The sequence below is a fragment of the Tachysurus fulvidraco genome, chromosome 1 (assembly GCF_022655615.1).
Source record: "Tachysurus fulvidraco isolate hzauxx_2018 chromosome 1, HZAU_PFXX_2.0, whole genome shotgun sequence".
NCBI lineage: Eukaryota > Metazoa > Chordata > Actinopteri > Siluriformes > Bagridae > Tachysurus > Tachysurus fulvidraco.
The window spans coordinates 28,961,969-28,985,612 of NC_062518.1; the positions used below are offsets into that span (position 1 = coordinate 28,961,969).

At 38.3% G+C, this 23,644-nt stretch overlaps 1 long non-coding RNA gene across 1 annotated transcript; it reads right to left on the reverse strand.

Moving 5' to 3' along the window:
* Positions 1-2,950: 2,950 nt before the first annotated feature.
* On the reverse strand, positions 2,951-23,639 carry LOC125145346. The gene is made up of 4 exons (XR_007143711.1): positions 22,803-23,639; positions 18,775-18,780; positions 13,055-13,058; positions 2,951-2,961 (listed from the first exon to the last, which is right to left on the reverse strand). It is a non-coding gene; the product is annotated as an uncharacterized LOC125145346 (long non-coding RNA).
* Positions 23,640-23,644: the final 5 nt, after the last annotated feature.

Sequence of the window (23,644 nt, forward strand, 5' to 3'; positions counted from 1 at the left end):
ATGCCAACTCCATGTGGTCTTTTGCATCATTACAACATTTGTCAGACTGTATATTTATAATCACACCCTCCAGTGTCTCCCATATGAGGATGAGTCCCCCTTAGAGTCTGGTTCATCTCAAGGTTTCTTCTTTCCATTCAAAGGAGTTTTTCCTTGCCACTGCTGCCTGGGTCAACTCAGACTTGCTCATTAGGGATAAAAACAAACACATTTAAATATATCTGTGATCTTGAATTTTGTATTATATTAATCTTTATATTATTCTTTATAAAAACCTTTTGTTTTATGTTTATGTTCTGTAAAGCTGCTTTGTGACAATGTTAATTGTAAAAAGCGCTCTACAAATAAACTTGAATTGAATTGATCTATGTTTATTGCTCTGTGACTTGAAAATTACATTGATTTTGTCACTTCTTGCCAAAAATTGTTTTGCAATTTCACTCTGTAGCCTTCTGTGGGAATTGAATTTTATCCTTGTGGTCAAAGTACATTGTCCTAAACATTACACCAGGCAAGCACCTTATAGTGAGGCACAAATCTGACCAAAATTGACGTTGGCTAATAGTCACTATTGGTTTAATTGTTGGGACAAGACTGACATTGTGGTTCAATTAATATGTTTCTATCATGTTCGAGAGCTGAGATCCTATCTGGGATTCTTTTTAATACTATAATACAATATTATCAAACATTTTGCAGTTATATCGCAGAATATTTGCATAAATGGTTGAAACTTATCTCCCTCCCAAATTCAAAGAATGCTGACCCGGCGGGTCAACGACTTTTAGGCCGAAAATTTTCCCCCCAAATCCGATTCTCATTAAATTCACTATATGTGTAAGGAAACCCAATATTAACTTGGGATGGAGATTAGTTTCATCCTATTATGCACAGATTCTACGATATAGCATTTCAAACTCATTGCCGATATTGTATTAGGTATAAAAAAGCATTTCAGCTAAAATCTCATCTCTAGAGCATGATAGGTACATATTAATTATACCAAAATGCTAGTTTTAACCCCAAAACATTGAAAAACACCAAAAACATTGACTCGACAGCTTAGCATTTTGAGTATTTTTTTGACCAAAAAATTAGTTTTCTGATCTTTTTGAATTTTCACTATGTGAAAAGGGAGGTTAAAAGCATTTTGGTATAATTAATATGTAGCTATCATGCTCTAGAGCTGAGATTTTAGCTGGAATGATTTTCACACCCCAGTACAGTATTGGCGACGATTTTGAAATGCCATATCACAGAATCTATACATAATAGGCTAAAAATGATCTTCATCCCAAGTTAGTATTGAGTTTCCTGACACGAATATTGAACAAAAATGTACGTTTACTGATATTTTTAAATTTTCACTATGTGAAAAGGGGGGTCAAAACTAGCATTTTGGTATAAATAATGTGCATCTATCATGCGCCAGAGCTGAGTTTCCTGACACGTATAGTGAATTTGGTGAGAATCGGATTTGGGGAAAATTTTCGGCCTAAAATTCGTTGACCCGCCAGGTTAGCATTTTGAGCATTTTTTTGACCAAAAAATTTACGTTGTCTGATCTTTTTAAATTTTCACTATGTGAAAAGGGGGGGTCAAAACTAGCATTTTGGTATAATTAATGTGCAACTATCATGCTCCAGAGCTGAGATTTTAGCTGGAATGCTTTTCACACCCCAGTTCAGTATCGGCGACGATTTTGAAATGCCATATCGCCGAAACTATGCATAATAGGCTAAAAAAACCTTCACCCCAAGTTAGTATTGAATTTCCTGACACGTATAGTGAATTTGTTGAGAATCGGAATTCGGGTCCATTTTCGGCCAAAATTACGTTGACCCGCCGGCTTACCATCCTGAGTATTTTTTTGACCAAAAAATTTACGTTGTCTGATCTTTTTAATTTTTCACTATGTGAAAAGGGGGGTCAAAACAAACATTTCGGTATAATTAATATGCATCTATCATGCTCCAGAGCTGAGTTTCCTGACACGTATAGTGAATTTGGTGAGAATCGGATTAGGGGAAAATTTTCGGCCTAAAATTCGTTGATCCGCCGGGTTAGCTTTTTGAGCATTTTTTGACCAAAAAATTTACGTTGTCTGATCTTTTTAAATTTTCACTATGTGAAATGTGGGGTCAAAACTAGCATATTGGTATAATTAATGTGCATCTATCATGCTCCAGAGCTGAGATTTTAGCTGGAATGCTTTTCACACCCCAGGTCAGTATTGGCGACGATTTTGAAATGCCATATCGCAGAAACTATGCATAATAGGCTAAAAAAAAAACCTTCACCCCAAGTTAGTATTGAGTTTCCTGACACGTATAGTGAATTTGGTGAAAATCGGAATTCGGGTCCATTTTCGGCCAAAAGTACATTGACCCGCCAGCTTACCATTTTGAGCATTTATTTGACCAAAAAATTTACGTTGTCTGATCTTTTTAAATTTTCACTATGTGAAAAGGGGGGTCAAAACTAGCATATTGGTATAACTAATGTGTATTTATCATGCTCCATAGCTGAGATTTTAGCTGGAATGCTTTTCACACCACAGTTCAGTATTGGCGAAGATTTTGAAATGCCATATCGCAGAAACTATGCATAATAGGCTAAAAAAAACTTCACCCCGAGTTAGTATTGAGTTTCCTGACACGTATAGTAAATTTGGTGAGAATCGGAATTCGGGTCCATTTTCGCCCAAAAGTACGTTGACCCGCCGGCTTACCATTTTGAGCATATATTTGACCAAAACATTTACGTTGTCTGATCTTCTTTAAATGCTTTTTACTGCATAACTTAAAGTGTATTTCGTATAAATGTTTATAACTTATAAAAAATGGGTCGATATTGCATCACTTAATTTGACATATGTTGATATAACCAACTTAAATTTACAGCAATAAGTGGAAAGTTTTACATAATCAACAAATGGCTAATACAAAGCACAAGCTTTTTCTTGCAGTTCCTTTGTTTAAATGCTATTACTGCATAACCTAAAGGGTATTTCAGATGAATGTTTATAACTTATTAAAAAAATGGTTCGATATTGCATAACTTAATTCAACGAACATGGAGGCAAAGACATTTCACCCCAAGGTCATCATTTCATCATTTCAAAAAAGCTTAACTTCTACCCATAACAACTTACATTATATCGTGTGTGTTTTTTGGTTGAAAATATGTAGAAATATATACGGGTAAAAAAGTACAGATCAAAAACGTTTAGCTCACGCGGAGTGAATGAAAAGCCACGTTTATAATGTTTCATGCAGATAATGTTGATTTGCAGCTGTAATTAAAAAAGTAAGAACATATTGTACCACTGTAAAAATGATATAAATTAAATTAAAATAAAATAAATGATTTAATAAATAAATGATGTAAAATAAATGATTTTAGAGATATTTCTATAAATATCTCTTAAATAAATGATTAAAGTAACTTATTAAAAAAAATTCTGTCACTTATGTTATGTTATGCCTAACTTGAACTGTGATTTCCTTTATATTTTACATTGCTTTTATTTGAGTAAATGTAGGCAACATATAATAATAATAAGAAGAAGCAGAACAAATGTTAATTTAAAAAATCTCATAGCCAACAGTGTTTCATAAATCTTTATATTTTACTGTGGATGATTTCTCACAATTCTGATGAAATGTGAAGTAAAATAAAAAAATCTAAAATTTTTAAATGTAAATTAATAATATAAACATATTACAATCTTAAAAAACCTTTGAGGGTTTAAGAGAAAGTGTTCTTATGCGCCACCTTGTGGATATTCTGTGAAGCAAAACACATTAAGGTGATTGCTAAGATAGCCCCCCCAGAACAGAACTGCAGAAAGCTGCGGTACGCTGTGGCACGAATTGCTGAATGTAGAAGACACACGTTATTAAAGGCCAGATCTGTAGTTCCACAAAATGGTATCGATCAGACAGGTAGGATCTAAACCAACTCAAAGCCTGTCCATGGATACAGTGTAATTTTGTAAGCGATCTAGGAGAATGTTGTGATCTATAGTGTCGAATGCAGCACAAAGGTCAAGTAGAACTAATAGGGACATACAGTCTTTGTCCGAAGCTAAGAACAAGTCATTTGTGACTTTCACAAGTGCAGTTTCTGTGCTATGATGGGGCCTGAAACCTGATTGAAACTCATCGAAGATATTGTTCTCAGTTGAACAGACAACCTTTTCAAGTATTTTAGACATGTGGCTGCATAATGAAATGCAAAAATATATTTTATATATTATATATAGATAAACATAGTTCAAAATAAACTTAATAGTCATGTACTAAAGAAATAACCTACTGGTGTAATTATTAGGACATTGATCTCTGACCACAAAAACCCAAGTTCTATTCCCACTTATGGCTGCATAATGAAACGTCAAAATTCTTTTAGGCTAGTAAGAAAGAAAAACATAGATCAAAATAAAGTTAATAGCTGTCATGCATGTGAAACAGGTTAGATCCAAATGCTGGTTTATTAGGCGATATCCAAAATAGGCAAGGTTCAAACATCCGGCAAACAACAACATCAAAGGAAATCCAAAAACAGTAGTCAATAATCCAGGCGTAGGTCAGGGCAGGCAGCAAACATTCACAAACACGAAAAACAATCAAGGTCAAAACAAGGCAATAGACAGAACCGATAATACGCTCAGAATGCAGACAATGCTAACAATACTTTGCAATATCCAAGAATTCTGAGTGAGCTTAAATAGACCAGGTGATTTTGGGGAATTGTGGGAAATAGAGTGCTGATGCTAAAGTGCAGCACATCCTCTGCAGGCCAGCAGAGGGAGCCCTCATGGCTCTCATAAGGAGTGGCTTCCAGACACTCCTGCGTAGATTTGGAGGGTGGTGGAGCAGAGGCGGAACAGGGGGCGGGGATGGCGGGCCAGGTCCATGTGGCGGTAAAGGGCAGAGTGGAGGCGGCAGAGCTGAAGGCCGGGGTGGCGCTAGCAGAGCAGGCGGCCCGGGCAGCACCGGCAGAGCAGGCGGCGCCCGGCAGAGCAGGTAGACAGGGTGATGCTGTAGGTGAGGCCAGGGACCACAGCAGAGTTGGCAACCAGGGTGGTGCTGCAGGCGGAGACAGAGACCCGAGCAGAGCTGGAAGCCAGGGTGGTGCCGCAGGTCGAGCCAGGGACCATAGCAGAATTGGCGGCCAGGGTGGTGCCGGAGAGTAACTCAGTAAACTGGTCGGCATCGCCATCCAAGGAGGCGCTGCAGGTATTCTGAGCCTGTAAACAGGGACAGGAGGTAGAGGGGCTGGCAAAGCCAGTGAAACAAAACACAGGACAAATAACACAGAAAAATTGGTTGGGTCAGGCCAGGCAGAGTTCAGGGAGCCCGGAAACGACCATCTTGGGCCAGGCAGAGAGTTCAGGGAGCCCGGAAACGAACATCTTATGCCAGGCAGAGAGTTCATAGTTGGCCATCTTCAAAGATAAAGACATGCCTACTTTAAAATCAGGATCTCCATAGTGTCCATTAGAGTAGGACGTTTCGTCCTCGTTCGTGGATTCACTCGCCGTAGGAAGCACCTGCTCAAAGGACATTGATAGAGACTCATCAACCTCAGTGGACTGTGGTGAGCTAACTTCAGCAGGCATTGAGTGGGTGGTGGTGGTCACTGTGGGTGATATATCAGGAACAATGTCCTTGAAACAGCTCAAAGACAGGAAACTTGAGTGTTTCTCCTTAGAAGAACTGGAGTTGCTCTCATGTACTCCTTGGACATCCAGACTCTGATGCTCCTTGCTGACTGTCTGATCCCAAGCACATCTTAGCCGTTAAGCTGCTGCGGTCACTGGAGGCCCAAGTCTCCTCAGGGGGTATGTGGTAAGGCGTATGACCAGCAATGTTTGGACCAGATGTTGGAGAACTCAACTCCAAAGTCTTTTCATATGGGCTAATGCAGACTTGGATGGATTGTCCTTCAGCAGGTGGATTGTCCCTCAGAGCGCCGTCAACCCAACTAAACTCAGTGGATGTAAGGTCCAGATTCAAACTGTGCTCAGTCTTGGGATTCTTGATATTTCCAGAGGCCTCAGTGAACTTGGCTGGATTCAGTATGTCATCTGTAGACTTCTCTGGACTCTCATAGCTGTTTTTTGGATCAACCTCACCTCCCGATTCCTTCCTCGGTGGGATACTAGAAGACAATTCATGTAACTGCTCATGCTCCATTTCCAGAAACTCTGTTGTTATATCCTCAGGTGAAGAGGTTTCTGAGGGTTTTGGATCTGCACCCACATCACTTGAGAGCTTCTGGTTTTGCTGCTCCTTGTTAGTTTATTGATTTTTCCTTTGTCGTGCCACTGCTTGTACTGGATTCTTTGGTCTGAGACTTGACACTGTCTTGGCTCTCAGCTCTTTTTGGATGCTTTTCTGACTTCGGCTCAATCTCTTTGGAGCACACCACAGGACGTTTGAGAGCCAGCAGAGGGAGCCCTCATGGCTCTCATAACAATAGCCATGTACTTATCGCGTAACCAACTGGTGTAATGGTTAGGACAGTCACAAAAACCCAAGTTCTATTCCCACATATGGCTGCATAAATGGCAAAATTATTTTAGTCTAGTAAGAGAGAAATAAACATAGATCAAAATTAACGTAATAGCCGTCTTCTAAAGAAGTAACCAACTGGTGTAATGGTTAGGACATTGGACTCTGAGTACAAAAACCCAAGTTCAATTCCCACATATGGCTGCATAATGAAATGCCAAACTCTTTTGGGCCAGTAAGAGAGAAATAAACATAGATCAAAATAAACTTAATAGCCTTGTACTAAAGAAGTAATCTATTGGTGAAATGGTTAGGACATTGGACTCTGACCACAAAAACCCAAGTTCTATTCCCTTATGGGAAAATTCTTTTAGGCTAGTAAGAGAGAAATAAACATAGATCAAAATAAACTCAATGGCCTTGTACTAAAGTAGTAACCTACTGGTTACTAGTAGGGAAATTGTTAAGACATTGGACTCTGACCTCAAAAACCTCAAGTTCTATTCCCTTAGAGGAAAATGGGAAAATTATTTTAGCCTAGTAAGAGAGAAATAAACAAAGATCAAAATAAACTTAATAGCCCTGTACTTAGTGAGTAACCAACTGGTGTAATTGTTAGGATATTGACACTGACCACAAAAACCCAAGTTGTATTCCCATAGAGGAAAATGGGAAAAAATATTTTAGCCTAGTAAGAGAGAAATAAACATAGATCAAAATAAACTCAATAGCCTTGTACTAAAGTAGTAACCTACTGGTTACTAGTAGAGCAATTGTTAAGACTTTGGACTCTGACCACAAAAACCCAAGTTCTATTGCTACAGAGGGAAATGGGAAACTTCACCTGATTTAATGGTTAGGGCATTGGACTTTGAGCACAAAAGAAGAGTTCAATTCCCACAGAAGGCTACAGTATGAAATGGCAAAATTCCTTTGGGCTAGTAAGAGAGAAATAAACGTAATAGCCAACTACTAAAGAGATGACATCCTGCTGTAATGGTTAGGATGGTGGACTCTGACCACAAAAACCCAAGTTCTATTAACATAGAGGGAAATAGGAAAATTATTTTAGGCTAGTCGGAGAGAAATAAATATAGATCAATACTGTATAAACTTAATAGTCAACTACTGTAGAGGTAACCTCCTAGTGTAATGGTCAGGATGTTGCATTTTGACTGCAAGAACCCATGTTCAATTCCCCCAGAATACTACAGTGGATAATGCCAAAATTCTTTGGGCTATTCAAAGAGAAATAAACACACATATTGGTTAGTACATTGGACTCTGCCCACAAAAACCCAAACTCAATCCTTACAGAATGAAATTGTAAAATAAATTTTTGCCATTTAAGTCTGCAGCCTACTGTTGGATTTGAATTTGGGGTTCTGTTGGACTTGACCTTGTGGTCAGAGTCCATTGTCCTAACCTGTCACGGTCAGCGCACCGCCCACGCCCACAGAACACCAACACAGAGAAGCCTCTCCAGAATACTAGCTCTCCCAGATGACACCTCCCAGAATCCACAACTGACTCTGATTACTCCACCACCTGTTCCTCATCAACCACTTCCTATAAAGACTGAACATGAACTTGACACCAGTGTGAAGCATTCAGTCTGGGAGAGCATCATGTAGACAAGACCTCATTCATCAAATACTCCACTTGCTTCTCACACTTCACAATAAAAAAAAATAGGTGTCTCCTTCCTTTGGGTCCCTGCCCATGTAGGGGTGGAAGGAAATGAAATTGTTGATACACTAGCGAAAAACTCTACAAAGCAGGAAACAGTTGATGTGCACATACCAATAAGTAGAACAGAGGTCAAGACTATCATAAAACAACACTCACTTAAAATGTGGCAGGAATATTGGAACACAGCGGAAACAGGACGTCACTTATACGGTATACAAAATCAAGTAGCCACAAGCATGAGGAAGGGTCGAAGCCCAAGGGAAGAGATGCTAATCTCACGGCTTAGAATGGGTCACACTGGTATAAATACACTGTGCAGAATAGGAAAACATCCCACTGGATTATGCACTGATTGTAATGTACAAGAGACGGTACAGCACATACTGTTAGACTGTGGAAAATATAAAGAAGATAGAGCAGAGTTAAAGGCACACATAGTTGGACAAAGCATGACGCTTGAGCATCTATTAGGTAAAATGGCTACGAGAATACACAAGTTAGTAATTTTGTTTCTGAAAAAGACTGGTTTAAGTGAAAGAATATAAGGTGTTTTTTTTTTTTTATAACTCCCCCTATCCTTTGAAGTCATTCTAGTGCCCACACTCCAGTCTAGTAGGAGGTGGTAATGCACCTTTAAGTTGAGTTGCCAACCGCCATTAAACTCGAAAAAGAAGAAGAAGAAGACACCAGTGTGAAGTCTTGATCTGTTCCGGCACTCATTCTGACCAATTCCGCTGTTCTGGTTTCGGTTTCTGCTTCTGTGTTTTCGTTTTGTGATTGTTTGCTGCCTGCCCTGACCTTCTGCCTGTCTTACGGTTTCCGATTTCTGTCTGCTCTCTTATATAGTGTTTACTTGCCCTGACCTTGCCTGTATGACTATGAGTTTGTCTTTATTAAAAGCTGCATATGGATAATCTGCCTTACGACTCTTTGTTACATAACCATTGTAGCAGGTAAGCACCTTGTAGTATGTGCCAATTAAGTTCATTTTGTAGAGTGGTTCTGTTCTTTAACTACTATCCCAAAAGGGTTTTGCAATTTCACTTGGTAGCCTTCAAGTTGATTTGAACTTGGGTCCTTGTGGTCAAATTCCATTGCCCTAACCATTATAGCCTGAAGGGCACCTCTTTAGGGTTTGGCTATTAAGTTTATACTGATCTATTTTTATTGCTCTGTGACTTATAGATTACATTGATTTTGTACTGTAAAGTCGTCTTATTAGTGGCAGATTACTACTAGCCCAAAAGTGTTTCTTGGCAGACCTTTGCACTAATTTCACTCTGTAGCCTTCTGTGATATTTGAACTTGCGTTCTTGTGGTCAGAGTCCATTGTCCTAAATGTTACACTCAGAAAACACCCTTTTAATATGTGACTATTATTTTTATTTTAGATTAGAGTGTACAAGTATATTTTATAAGATTATCTTATTTAAATGTTACTATTTGTATAAGTGCAATGTTTCAGTCAGACTGTCCTGTACCTAAAATACTGTCAGCTTTCATGGTAATTCTGTATAGCTTCCCCTGCTAAAGTGTATGTCAGTGCCAAAAGTTCCAATTTCCATTTTTCATCATTTATTTTGCTAAGTCTTTTTTGTATGAGGAGTTTCCATTATAATGCCAAGGTCTTAGTAAAAAGGTTTTCCACCCAAACAGAACAATAGCTGCAGTTAAGATTATTAAGAGTACACACATTCACACGTGTATGTATGTTTGTACACAGCGAAACACAGTATATAAATTTAATATTTAGTCTATTATGAAATTCAGTGTCAATGAGATATACTGTATGTCTCTAGTTTTCAGAAAAGCCCTTAATTTATATCAGTGATTCTGTGTTTTTGTCCCCCTTTATGTTTGTTGTAATACATTAACCAAAATTTTAGTCTGATTGTACGCTGATTCCTTCTTTCTGTAATAGATAGCAGTGGCTTGGACCGTGTTGGGGCATAAAATAAAAGTTAGAGGAACCAGACTTCTCTGACTATAGGCTACTATCTGATGAATGTTTAGATTAATTCTGATGATTGGCAGTTGAGAGTTGACAAAATTTAGCCATTCTACTGTGCAAAAGGATAGAACAAGTTGAGAATTGGCAAATGACCTAACAGAGAATGGATTTAGATTCCTTGAAGGAAAACATAGTATTAAGATTGATTCATCACGGAGATCCACGTGACCTGTTGACAGAGATGGCCGCTTGAGTTTGGAGCTCTTCACTTCGGCATTATTAAATCATCCGGCAACGCTACAATCTTGACACAAACCTAACACCTTTACCTCCAGTGTTTAACTCTTACTATCGTTCCCTGGAGAAGAAACGGATGAAAGATCCGGACGATGAGAAGCTGCGCAATATGGTGGCTGGCGAGCTAAAGCTACAGCTCGGCATGGTTCGAGAAATTTTCAGGGAGGAGATTCAACCGATGGCGGAAAGAATCGGCTCTCTTGAAAAAGAGATGAGAGCGATTAGCAACAATTTCGATAACATCCAATCCGCGGTACGAAAAAGTGAAACAAGACTCGGTCGAAGTCAAACAGGCCGTGGTTACGCTACAAGACAAGATGTCGAGACTGGAGGATAAGAGCCGACAGAGCAATCTGTGTCTTGTCGGACTACAAGAGGGAGAAGAAGGAAGCGATCCTGTCGGCTATCTACAAGCTCAGTTGCCGATATGGATTCCGGCTCTTCAAAACGGCAGGTTTGAAATAGAAAGAGCGCATCGAATTTACAAAAGATGGCAAAAGAAAGGGCCCGCGAACACTCATTTTTAAATTGCTAAGGTTCCAAAATAGAAACGGCATCCTTAAAGGCAAATCTCATACAAAGGCAAGCTGCTTCACTTCTACCCGGATTACAGTAATCAGACCGCCGCTCAGAGACGAGAGATGAACTTATGCAGGAAAAAGCTCACGCAGATAGGGATCTCCTCCTTTATGATCTACCCCTCCGGAGTAAAGGTAACGCACCACGGATCAACCGCACTCCTTCAAATGCCGTCGGAGGTGGAAACGTATCTCGCTCAACAACAGGCTCTCGCCACCCCCACATCAGCTCGTAATAACACCTCAGCTGAAGCGTTAATGGAAGCCAGTCCGTGATATCGAAGGTAAAGATGGCATTACTGTCTACGGGGCGGCTGTGTCAGGAAAGTTTTGGATAAATTGTGTTGCCGAGGTAACCCCTGGGCTCTGGTGATCAACTGTTATACTGGCCACGTATCCCACATGTGTTAATTTCCAATCGGATAGGAGAGTTTGTTTTCACTCTCTGCTTACTGCCTTTTCATTTTGTTTTCACTGTTGTTCATTTACTGTTCCAGATGCCATAATATGTTTTCGTAAGCCCACATGGTTTTGTTTTTCATTTAAAATGTATATAATGCTGTTTTTGATCTATGGCTCTTAAAGTAATTTCTTGGAACCTCAATGGTCTAAATGGTGCAATCAAAAGGACAAAGTGCTTAGATTATTTAAGATCTAAAAAGGTGTCCATTGCATTGATACAAGAATCTCATTTGAAAGCAGGTGACGTTAATAGATTTCAAAACAGGCATTATAAATTAGTCTCCTTTTCTTCCTCCACTAAGAAAACAAAGGGGGTTATGATACTTATAGCCCGTCATCTCACTTTACATATTCATCATACTAGGAGTGATACGGACGGCCGTATTACATGTGTGCTAGGTTCTTGGTCCCATAATAAATACGCCTTTATCTCAGTTTATGTCCCCAATGAATACTACAATGTATTTTATCAACAACTCACACAAATGATATTAAGCCTTAATGGCTATCACCTTATAATAGGCGGTGATTTCAATACGGTGCATGACCCCATCCTTGATAGGTCTCATATGTCACAGTCGGATCCAGCCTCTTCTAAGATGTTTAAAGATTTTATAAAACAAATTAATGTATATGATATATGGCAACTGAAAAATGACAAGGTCAAAGATTTCACTTTTTTCTCAGCACGCCACAAAACCTTTTCTTGTATTGATTACCTGTTGGTATTGCCTGCTTATATTCCATTTATTGACAGCACCGATATATTACCTCTTCTTCTCTCATGCCCCTTTTCCACCGAGGCAGTTTGAGTGCTGGTTCGGAGCCAGAGCCTAATTTAGAACCAGTTCTTTCTGTTTCGACCGCCAAAGCACCGGCTCCAAACCAGGAAAAGTGGTTCTTAAGTAGCACCAAAACATTGCTGGTCTAGACTTAAGAACCGCTTGGGGCGGGAGCTGTGGGCGGGGCTACTATTAGCGCGTTTGATAATGTACCTTAAGTATACTAATGTTTAATACACTTTTACTTTACCGCGATATGATAAATTATCAGCACACATGATAGTAGGTAGCTACATGTTAAGGCTAACGTTTTTTCTGTGTTAACGATAAAATAACGTTATGTACTTTATCAATTACAACCTCCGTTTATACAGATTACATGGAGCTGCACGTACACGTTTTATTTGCCGCGTTTGGATGCCAATGTAGGTTTGCAAAGCCATGAGCATTAACAGTAAAGCAACATCCGCCATTGTTGTTGTGTTTGTGTTTGCCGCTGCTGCGCTAACGTTGCTGGGACACACTCGGCGCTGTGATGGCTCTCTAGCCAGTGGAAAGGCAAACCAGTTCTTAGAAGGTTCGCCAGTGGAACCAACTTTGAACCAGAACTAGCGCTAGCTCTGAACCAGCACCCGGTTCTTTCCGGTGGAAAAGAGGCATCAGATCACTCCCCTGTGACCCTAAGCCTTCTTCCATACCCCCTCCTAACCGGGTATAAACGCTGGAGATTCAATACCTCCTTACTTCACGATCAAAAATTTATCACACTACGTGCCTCTTTAGTTGATTTTATTCAATTAAATAACAATTCAATAAATAATCCTCAATCTCTATGGGAGGTTACAAAATGTTTTAAAAGAGGAAAATGCATCGCTTTTTCTTCCCATCATCAGAAAATAAAGAACAGTCGCAGAAACGTGCTGGAAAATTTAGTTCAGGTGACAGAACGAGAACTTAAAAATACTCATAGTCAATGTAAGGCAGAAGAACTGTGAGCATTTAAATCTGAGTTGAAATGTTTACTTTTACATAGAGCAGAATTCATTATGCATCGCACAAGGCAGTCATATTATTTTAATGGGTAGAGACAAAGCAGGTTATTAGCAGCAAGGATCAAACAGGTAGAATCTAAAGCAATCATACAAGCAGTGAAGAAAAATGATGTTATTTACACACAGCCTGGAGATATTAATCAGATTTTCAAATCTTTTTATGAGCAACTATATACCTCTAGTTCCTCCAGCAGTCCCCAGCAATATATCTCCTTCCTTCAACAGCTTCATCTTACTAAGTTTGATGCAGAACATCAGGAGCTACTAAACCATCCCATATTCCCTGAAGAGTTAAAACTGGCCCTTGATTCTATGGCAAAGAACAAAGCCCTGGGTAATGACTGAATTAATATCTTCTATATTGGACATAATATCAGCACTTATTCTTAACTCCCTAAATTACACGATTAAAAATAATGCTCTGCATAGAGACCAAAACACAGCTCTTATAACTCCGCTACTTATGAAAGGAAATGATCCCATAGAATGTGCTAGTTACTGGCCCATTATCCTAATTGCCACTGATGCAAAACTTCTCGCTAAAACCCTAGCTATTAGACTCAACAAATGTGTCTAAGGTTATTAATTATGATCAATCCGGATTTCTTAAAGACCGGTTTGCTTTCGATAATATCAGACGACTTTTTCACATCATCCACGGATCGGACTCCTATCAGGTCTCCTCCGCAGTCATCTCACTAGACGCGGAGAAGGCCTTCTATAGAATTGAATGGGGTTCCTATGGGCGGTCCTTGAACACCTAGAAGTAGGCTATGGATTCATTAATATGGTCAAAACCCTTTACAGTAACTGCTCAGCCAGTGTAATAACAAACTCTATGATATCCCGCCCCTTTACTTTGGGTCGTGGCACCCGTCAAGGCTGTCCACTATCGCCTCTTCTTTTTACACTTTCAGTAGAGCCGCTAGCACAAGCAGTGCGTCAGTCCTCAACTATTCATCCTATTATTTGTGTAGATACATCATACCAGCATGCCTGGTATGAAATGTGTGTGTGTGTTTCCTTCTGTTGTTCTGTCACTAGAGACACACACACAGTTCTGCCTGGTAAAAAAGTATAAAGGTTTGGAAAGTTGTGTTACTTGTGCGTATTTATTTTTTATTATTTTATTTATTAAGTACTTGAATTTACCTGAATTATTTTAATGTAAGCTATTTTGTAATTAATTAATTTTAATTTATTTTATTGATTGGGTGAGCCATAATTTAGTATTTTTGTCTGCCTGATTGTCTTGTGTTAAAAAATAAATCAGACATTACTCAACAGTTACTCAGCACTTGAGTAGTTTTTTCACCAAGTACTTTTTTACTCTTATTCAAGTAATTATTTAGATGTCTACTTTTTACTTTTACTTGAGTCATATTATTCTGAAGTAACAGTACTTTTACTTGAGTACAATTTTTGGCTACTCTACCCACCTCTGGATGTAAGACAGATGACCGTATATACGATAAGCATCAAGTGTTTAACCCCAGTACTATTTACACTCCTCTACAGGTATTTGGATGCTAAAGCTGTGTATAATATGTGTGGCAATTTGGGAAAACCATTGACTGAATTTTGCTCAGGCATCTCAGGCGTCATCGGGCATCAAGGCAGGATACACCCTGGTCGGAGTGCCAACCCATCGCAGGGCACACACACAATCTTATTCGGCAAACAATATTTTTAATCAAAATAATTTTCTTGTAAAGGATAAAATTCCTAAAAGTCCTAAATAAGAAGCCACTTTAGTAAACATAGCTGTAAAATCAGGTTTTCAAAAGCTCTGCTAGAGGGCCATTGGGTTCTACGAGCGTCATCTCCCAGGCCCTCCCCTTCAAGCCAAATTACTCTGTTTGCCTGGATGACTAGCTGTAGAAGTACTGGTGCTTCCAAAGTTCTTCCATTTCTTATTAGCTTATTAGCAGTCGTGGCCTAATGGTTAGAGAGTCTTACTCGTAACCCAAAGGTTGTGGGTTCGAGTCTAGGGCCAGCCACAACTGAGGTGCCCGTGAGCAAGGCACCGAACCCCCCCAACTGCTCCCCGGGCGCCGCAGCATAAATGGCTGCCCACTGCTCCGGGTGTGTGTTTACAGTGTGTGTTCATTGCTGTGTGTGTGCACTTTGGATGGGTTAAATGCAGAAAACAAATTCTGAGTATGGGTCACTGTACTTAGCTGTATGTCACTTCACTAAATTCACTAGCTCAGTGGTTATCACATTTGCTTTGCACCTCCAACTTTGGGGGGATGATTCTCACCTCTGCCCTGTGTGTCTAGAGTTTGCATTTCTCCCCATGCTTTGGTGCAAGAAATGCCTTTTAGTTAGCTTGTCACCACTAAAATGTCCATAAAGTGCACCTTGCCTTGTGCCCCGAGTCCCCTGGGATAGGCTCCAGGTTCCCCGAAATGAGTATAAAAAAGCAGTATAGAAATAGATGGATGTAAATGGACTGTGCTGCTGGCAACATTGAATGCTTTAGATATACCTTGGCAGAAAAGATGTAATGGCTTGATTTTTGGCTAATGGTGTAGCGTCTTGTACCGGTCATTTTAGATTTCATGTCCTAGGCACCCTATATTTCAACATCTACTCCTCAATTAACCGATGAGCAACCCAGTTTTACACATGCACCTGGCTACAGAATGACTGGAGCCTACACAAAGACCAGATAACCCCTTGCGGCTTCTCTGATTAGGGGCCCTCAACACATACACACAATGAGACATTCCTTTTACTAATAAAACCCGAAGATAAGGTACTCTAAGGTTCTCATTCTTATAACCCTTTTTGTAATGTGTTTCTTCTTTTAATGCTTGCCTGACTTAAAATTATTTGCTCCTTAATTTCCTGACAAGGGTGTATTTTATTCATGTGTCAGAAAACAACATTGTATTTTAAAATCCGTTATACTCTATCATCATATCTTACTGATCATGGCATGTTAATGTATACCTGTTCTAATGCCGTATGACCCTTTAAGGTCTGATGTCAGAATGTATACGAAGCTATCGTTTTCTTTTTACTTCCCTAATGAAAGTGCATCTTGTTTTATGTCTCATTTTTGTTTCTTTGCCTTTATAAGAACACAATATCGTATTAACCTCAGTTACCCTTTGATTAATGATCTATGTATGTAATGTACCGCTGCCTTCATACCGTCATTACCCTTCATGTTTAGTATCCAAATGACCACAAAATTATCGGTTACTCATTTTTCAAGCACTGGTGTATTTTATTTGAGCACGAAAGGCGCCATACCGTCTTAATACACCCTGGATCAAACTTTAAAGTCATCTAAAAGTTTGATAGCTAAACCACGCCCACAGACACCTGAAACAAAGGGAGTTTTTCCCTCCAAAATCCTGACCGAAGTATTGGTCATCTTCCCAAAGATGGGTGGAGTTCGCGACCTTTAAATTGTGACAAACACCACTAATCCGTGGTCAGACTTTCGGAACAGCTTGGAGACGACTCCATCTTCCTTCAAAGAAGTTCCAGCAAGCTTCACTTCCAAGAACGACAACTGCTCTGATCTTCAGGAGAACTTGGAAGAACGTCTGACCCCACCCTAACTGACTTTTCAGAGATTTCTCTGTTGCATCCGTACTCTTGTTCAGTAAGCCAATGCAAGTAACCGTTTCCTTTACCAACCAATTTAAATGCGTAATTTTAAGTAGGAATCTTTCATTGAATCTTAAGGTGAATTTAAGTTTCTGTGACGATTTCCCAGTTAGGATGTGATTAAATTTTAAGTCTAAGCTTGCCATTTCTTTCCTTCCTTTCTCTAGTTTCTTCTTTCCAGTCTCTTCCTCCCTTTCCCCAATTTTAATTTCTTTTGTTTTATTTTATTTTCATTTTCGTTTTCCCTATTTCTTTTGTTTGTTTGTATAGTTAGTTTTATGTTGTGTTTGTCTCATTCATTAAATGTCATAATTTTGAGCCACAGGTGATTTGTCTCTGAGTATCTCCACAAATTAAGGTACCTGCAATATCTGGTCTGAACTACATGCTCTGTTGAGTTAATTTAATTTAAATTACTGTATAAAGTAAAGGGAAGCGAATCTTTCTTGGCCGGGAAGATATCACCTTCATAGAATTAATAAAGGTTACACGGCCTGTTCGCCGGACGAACTGACCAAATAAGCGTAACGTTAATTCCATCACCGTTAATTTCAACTTAGGTTAAAATATTTAGAAGTCACTATAACACGTTATAGTTACTTATAAATATTTACCTTGCTTCGCGAGCCAAAATCGCTACAATGGCTTGATAAAATGTTTAAAACCTGAACTGTCTAAAACCAATCTGTTGCAAATGCAAAGACAGAAAGGAAAGGCAAAAAGAAAAGTACTTAATACATGTATATAGATTTCTGTGTGCAGCATGTGCTGTGTATCTAGTATTTGTAATTATAGTGAAAGGACTGTGCAGTCACCAGCACCCTGAGAGCCTCTTTTCCCAAATTAACTACTGTATCAGTTGATTTTACTGACTAAGCCTAAAAAACACAAACAAAAAAAAGCCTTCTGATGTTTGGTAAGTGGAGGTACACTGAGTAAGTACAATAATCAGCAGAGTTTGGCTATACACCTCTGACACCAGATGAATGAGTACCATTTTAGCTACACACTAGTTCTCTTTCACAGTACATAGAGTCAATGAAAAGATCATTTCTACCTTACTGAATGGTACAGACTGGATTATAGACTCTGTTTTGTTTAAATATGTGGACCTAAAAAAACCTGAAAACTGTTATCAAATAAAATAGACTGAAAACTTTCTATTAGCTTTTAGTTCAGGTAAATTATATAATTTACTATTGCACAGAAGTGTGGAAATGTTATTCATTTTCTTTCTTTCTATATTTATTTATTTTACTAAATATAGGACCCATATAGGACTCATTTTCCAGTTATTTATTTATGCCTCCAAAAAAAATCATTCAGAAAAAAAGTATACTTTCTTATAGCTCTTACATAAAAATCTATTTAAGTTGTACTTGGTGCTTTTTTGTGCAAAACAAATGTGATCCAACTTTAAAATATAGTTTATATGATTAATAAATAAAGAAAGGCACATATGGTGGAGAGGAGGAAAATTCTTAACACCTCTCAGTTTGTACCCCTAGAGTATAACAGATGTGTTTCTAAAATCCATTAGCATTTTATGACACTGTCACCGTCAGACATTCCCTTTCCAGGAATAATATAAACCTACATGGAATGGAAACATATGGAAACAGCATACTAGTGCCAAGGTAGTGTGTCAGTTTTACTTTGATAAACGTAATTATTTTGACATTTAGATATGAGACACAGTCTGTCCATAAAACATTAAAGTGTCTGGAATAGAAGGTTTTATAATATAATGTTATTTTCTGGTAATGTGTAAGCAAAACCTGGCTGTAAGGACAAAATTATTGAAAAACAAACAACTTTCTACAAACCTGTTGTAAAACATAAAATCTATAAGCTTTATAGCAATCTGTTTTGTGTAAATATGTGGATCTAAAAAAATCACAATGAAGTAAAAAAGTCCATGATAACAAAATACTGTTATAAATGTATACTATGTATCAATCAATCCAGCCAATTTTTTTTACCGTTTATCCTACACAGGGTCACTTTGAACTGGGGAGGACACCAGAGTACCTGAAGGAAATCACAAAGTATGGGGAGAACATCTTCAGTAAACACCTTAATCCAGAACCTATACTGTAAACACAGGATGGAGACAGGAATCTAACCCGAACACCAGTGGGACAAGGCAAGCATGCAAATACAATATAATATAAGCAGCTGATGAGAGGAAAATAATGGTAACACAATGAAAATGAACTGCAGTATGTATTCACAATTTCCATGCTGTGAGCTGGGGTATCTGATAACTCTACTGCATCACTCATGTTTATGCTTACAATAAACATAATGCATAAGGTGCATAAGGTATGAAGCACCAGGAAGTGTTGCAGAATTAACATTTTTCAGCAACTATAATTAACTAAATAGACTTAAAACCTCTTTTAAATTTATTCATCTTCTCTAACCATAGAATTCAATCATGAGAACTCAAATGGTTGGAAATTCAAAGGATATGGCCAAAATGTATTATTTTTGAAACTCATATGACCAAACACTTCAAACCCACAAAAATGTTTTTTATTTGCAGATTTTTTAATTCCTTCATCTTCAGTAAATGCCTTGATCCAGATGCTATCCTGAGAATACTGGGCATGAGAGTGCAAAGGGAATATGCTACCTCCATCACAATATCAAGAAATTAAGTCTTTTTTTATGGATGACAGTGTACACTGGAAGTTTACTGGCCATCTTTTATAGCTTTCAAGAAATTGTCAAGAAATTGATTTGAAATTTTAAAAATTATAATTATATTTATGAGTGTTGTATGTGTACAGTTGTAGTTTGGTTGTGCATTTAGAAGTACAACAACACACATTTATATATTTATTTACAGAATTCCAGCATAGTTAGTCTATTTTAGACTGGTTAAAAAATTCAACAGGAAAAATGTTCAAACTTTCTGCAGAACTGATGCTGCTCTAGTTGCAATTCTATCCCAGCACAGTAAATAACAATTAAAGTAAGAACATCATCTTTTCTGCAGGACCTGAGAGGTTCAGTAGGTCACAAAAATGGGTTCGGTGCCCAGACCCTACTCAGGTAAGATAGTGTCACTACGTCACAGCTTCATGGTCACTAGTATGTCCCCAAGCTAACTGTCCGTGTGGGTTTCCTCTGGGTTCTCCAGTTTCTTTGTTCCCCAAAACATAAAATGCAGTAATAGTACGTGTGTGAGTATGCACGGTATGCTGAAATGCACTGGCATCCCATCCAGGACGCATTCCCACCTCACACCCAGTATTACTAGTAAAGGCCACATTCTAGATTCACCACAGCCATGATCGATATAAATCAAGTAAGTACAGACCATGAATGAATGAAATATCTAATCATATTAGAGAAATATTTCAATTAACCTAATACTAAATGTCTGTAAATGTTGTAATAATTCTCTCTTTCATTTTATTTTCAATTCTGCTATTTTAAATGAAGGCAGAGATGAGATGTTCAAATATTTCACATAACAAAAATACATTTTCAGGTCTATCACGTATCACGCATTGAGAAACGGTCACTCATTTTGGTCTTTTGTCATGTTCTCCCACCACACATTGTATTTCTCACACAGAAAAACTTACGATTTATCATATATATAATATGCTGCAGCGACCAAAATTTATCTGTCCGCACCGCTCTCTATGGAACCGGGCAGGAATCAAGCAACCAATGAAAAAAAAGCATATCCTTTGAGCATTACTTTGAGCACAGAGTAAGTCATGATCTCCTGTTTTAATGTTACAACAAATTCACAACTTGTTTGACACAATCAATGACATTTTGACTGCTGTCAGAGAAAGTTTCCCAGATAATCTGCATCAGTTTTTCATGTCTGTAACTTAGCCAACAGTTTTACAGCCTGTTCACTGACAACACCTGCTAGTAGTCTAGTCCAGTGGTTCTCAAACTGGGGGCCCTGAGAAGGTGCTAGGGGCCCCCGGCTTTATGACATTTTATATATGTCATATAAGCTACTAACCACCAGCACTACATTGTAGTTAAAACATGTCACTCTTGCCTGTCTTCAAAACTTGAGAGCCCTGCATTTTTCTATTAAAGAACACAAAATAAATAAAGTCTTGTGCCTTGTTAAAAGATTTACAGCTTTCTCACAGATTTCTGGTTAGAAGCATCAGATATTAAATTTATGTAAAGTTTTAGGACCACAAGGAAAGGGTTACTCTTACTAAATTTACACGTGTGATTAAAAGATTGATTAAATGACAAAAAAACAAAAAACAGCCGACTCTTCAGTCTTATAATGTGATGAATTTAAAAGGTGTTTAACGCGTTCAAGTGGTTTGACCATAGATATAGATGTCGCCTTGGGGTCTTAAAAATGCGTCAAAACCGCTGCCATCTTTGTACAGTGCTCTTGTACTTCAAATGCATGGACAATGACAGACTTCTGTGCTGCGTTTGGATGTTCAAACGAAAGAAATATAAAAACCAGACAGCAAGGATTACATTTCACAAGTGAGAATGTGTTTTATGATATTGAATGTTACGACATTATATTTCTGGTTACGTTGGTTTGTTTCAATTAGGAAAACCGACAATGTTTGTAGATTCCGAAGCTCTTAATTAGGACATTAAAAATTTACCCATGCTTTTTTTGCTTAAAGGTGAAGACCCAACTCTATGTATGTTCTGTAAGATTCCCTTATCTGTCAAACATATTTTATTAGACTGTCCTGGACTTAACACAAGCAGAATGCTCTTTTATCAGGTGACTTCACTTAAGGACATATTTAATTCAATTCAATTCAATTCAATTTTATTGGTATAGCGCTTTTTACAATAGACATTGTCTCAAAGCAGCTTTACAGAACATAAACATAGAGCAGAAGGTAAAGTGACATTTAATGACATTATGCCTAAAAAGGTTTTGGATTTAAAAAAAAAGTATAATATGACTTGCTGTTTATATTTGTTTTGTTTTTATTGTATTTATATAATATATGTGTTTTTGTAATTGAATTTTTGCCATGAAAATAGCTTTGATTGTTGACATGGCATTAAATAAATTAATCAAAATCTGAATCTGTTTGGGGGCACGGTGGCTTAGTGGTTAGCACTTTCGCATCACACCTCCAGGGTTTTGGGCTCGATTCCCGCCTCCGCCTTGTGTGTGTGGAGTTTGCATGTTCTCCCCGTGCCTCGCATCTCTGGAAAGTTGTCCATATTGTGTGATTGCGTGAGTGAATGAGAGTGTGTGTGTGCCCTGCGATGGGTTGGTTGCCTGCCTTGATGCCCGATGACGCCTGAGATAGGCACAGGCTCCCCGTGACCCGAGGTAGTTCGGATAAGTGGTAGAAAATGAGTGAGTGAATCTGTTTGTAGATTCCCAAGTGATAAACAGAGACGTCAGTCATGGACAAGTTGCAGGTACAATAAACACCTTTTTTTTTTTTTTAAATGGTTAATTCAGCTGACAGTCCTGGAAGGATGTCACCAGTTAGGTTAGCAGTTCAGCATCAAAGTCAAATTTCGTTTTTTGTTTTTGTTTATGTGACTATACTTATTTAATTTGGCAAAAGTATTGCATGAAAAGAATAAATAAAAGATTGAACAGTTTTTGGCACCTCAACTATTTAACGTTCACATTATGTTCCTCTCAAATTTGTCATTTGTTTCCACCTGCAAATTGCTTTGTGTATCATATTTAATAAACCAATACAATTTAAATTTTTAAATTAACATTTGTAGTCACACCATTGTAACAGTGTTGCATGCAGTAGGCTATAAGGGAAGTGGCGATTGTTCATTTGAAGTTTACTCAAGTGGAAGAATGTTGTTGTACAGCTCTTTCCTGTTTACACAAGCTTCTTTCCTGATAAGCTGTGACATGAGCTGCGTGCCTTGATAAATAATCGGGCTGAGTGAAATGAAAACACATTACCACCCACAAAAGTCTGTTCCTACATTGTGTCATTTGTTGCCATGAAAAACATCAAAGATGCCATGAAAAACATTTAAAAATATATGGCAGAAAGAAAAGAAAAAAACAGACCTAGCTTTATACACGTGTGTAAAATTCACCAAAATACAGAGAGAATTAAACCTTTGGTGTTATGAATGTGAATTGTAAATCTGTGTAATTACATCTCACTTTATGTTCCATGTTACACTTCTATACTATCACCTCACCTTATTTTTTTCCTTTTTCACACTTTTTGCAACACTTATCAGAATCAGAAGTATCCCACTCTACCCACATTTACCAAAAGTAAGGCATTTTCAAAAGATTAAAAAAAAAGAAAAAGTTTACTTATTACATCAACCAAGTTTGAGGTCAAAAGGGCTCAGAGCACAATATCACTGCCTGTAAGTCCCCTGGATATCAAGCTCAGACCCCTACACTGGAAATCTGCTAATCAGAGTAATTTTGCTGAAGGCATCTGAGCAGCAATAACGATTATCACAGGTACCACAGCAGAACTGCCAAGAGCCACAATCCTGGGATTCCTTGTAAATTCCACCTATAGTGTAGTAACTGTCGCAATCATCAGCAAATGCGGTGAAAAAGTGGCAGTAAAGGCTTGGACGATGCTGATGGTCGAGGACATGCTGAATATCTCTAGTGTATATATCTATGGGGTTTAACGCGTTCAAAAGTTTGACGTCATCAGCACGGCGCCGTTGTTTTGATTGTGCGCATGCG